Genomic DNA, 1,747 nt, shown 5'->3' on the forward strand with positions numbered 1-1,747 from the left:
TTGCTGGTCCTATTTTCTTCATCTATAAAACAGACGCAATGACTATAGAGCTTAAATTAGAAACCTGGTTTACATTTCTCCAAACCTGTGCTCTTTCTAATAAAGTAGGTGGACTCCCTATACATGTGCCAAATGCTAAGTCACATAGCCTTCAAAGACGACAGCCACCATCAGGTCTCTGATTAATGGTCTATTAATAACTGGTCTCAGGCTACCTGGGGACCATCCCTCAGCTTTCTGACAATGCCTTTGTAGGAGGCACTCAGACAAGACAGAGAAACAAGAATTCCAGAGTTAATAGACAGTCAAAACAGGATACATCCTTACACAAGCAAAATAAGTTTCATAGAACTTACCCCTCTTCTTTCTACATGTTCCCCCCAAGGAAAACATCTAGAATGAATTATACTTTCAGAGAAAAGTGGAAAGAATGAGAAATATAGATGCACAGATGATGTGGTGGCCAGGGAATTTGCTGGCTCTAAACCTGGACTATCCCAAACTTGCAAAGACTATGATCTGGACTTCATAGATAAACATCAGTAAGAGGAGGATCTAAAGGTCTCAGATCTCCTTTCCTAGTAGATTCTCATTAGTAATGCTGTAATAAGAAATAATCCATTTTTCCCCTCCAACTGAATTGCAGGTGCAGGTAATAATTTGTAGAATGTGATAGAGAATTTGCTGGCTCTAAACCTGGACTATCCCATACTTGCAAAGACTATGATCTGGGTTTCATGGATAATCAGTAAGAGGAGGACCTAAAGGCCTCAGATCTCCTTTCCTGGTAGGTTCTCATTAGTAATGCTGTAATAAGAAATAGTCCATTTTTTTCCTCTGACTAAATTGCAGGTGCAGGTAATAATTTGTAGAATGTGATGGGATGCTAGTGGTGGTGCTGGGCAAGGTCAGATGCAATCTGATGTGTTACCTGCTGCCCCCGCTTCCATTGCAGTTCACTGGGAAGTTGGGGTCAGCAGGGCTTGCTTTCCATGACAGCTGTGTTTATTATTTGCAGCTGCAGAAAATGACAGAGGTGAGCCTTCTGCCAGGTGACAAGGTGGCAGGGGAAAGGAGAGTGTGTAGGAGGTAGGTCATGCTGTAATTTGGGGTTGTTGTTAGTCAGGCTGTTCTAGGGGATGCTCAACGCATCTTGGAAGACTACTGATCATAGGACTTGATTAGGGGTTCATTCTAAATAAATGGAAAAGCTCCAAGTACTAGAGGGGAAAGAGCCAATATTTACCTAGTGCCCCAGAGAAATCCTATCTTTAATCTATTGGCCAGAAAGAATTAAGAAACTGAAGTCATATAGTTTCTAACAGGGTAACCAAGACTAATCATTTTAACTCAATGGGCAGAGAAAAAGAACAAGAAAAATAACAGCAACAGAATAATAATATCCACTACAGAGATTGGAGAGACTTGAAGTTAAAAGGAGGGGCGGAAGGAGTTAAAGGGGACAGGTAGGAGAGAAACACATAGAGATACACACAGACATAAACACACACAGAGTTACATTAATATTCCAGAGGTGGAGGTTTCCTGGAGCTGATTATTACTCATTTGTTATCAGCACACATTAGGTCATCATCTTAACATAGTGTGATAAAGAAGATTCATGATCTGTACAAAATTTGTACCTTTTATAAACAACTAGAGATCTGGTGCATGAATTTGTGCATGGGTGGAGTCCAGCTGGCCTGCCCTGATGGGGGCCCATTGGGCCAGGCCAGTAGGGGGCGGT

The 1,747-nt window shown here is 41.6% G+C and overlaps 1 protein-coding gene across 1 annotated transcript in view; it reads right to left on the reverse strand.

Annotated features, from left to right (window-relative positions):
• The window catches only part of SORCS1 (sortilin related VPS10 domain containing receptor 1), a gene marked incomplete at its 5' end in the record, with an annotated part of 483,392 nt that overhangs the window by 28,683 nt on the left and 452,962 nt on the right, over positions 1-1,747 (reverse strand). The window lies entirely within an intron of this gene.

Source organism: Myotis davidii, unplaced genomic scaffold (assembly GCF_000327345.1).
Source record: "Myotis davidii unplaced genomic scaffold, ASM32734v1 scaffold107, whole genome shotgun sequence".
Taxonomy (NCBI): domain Eukaryota; kingdom Metazoa; phylum Chordata; class Mammalia; order Chiroptera; family Vespertilionidae; genus Myotis; species Myotis davidii.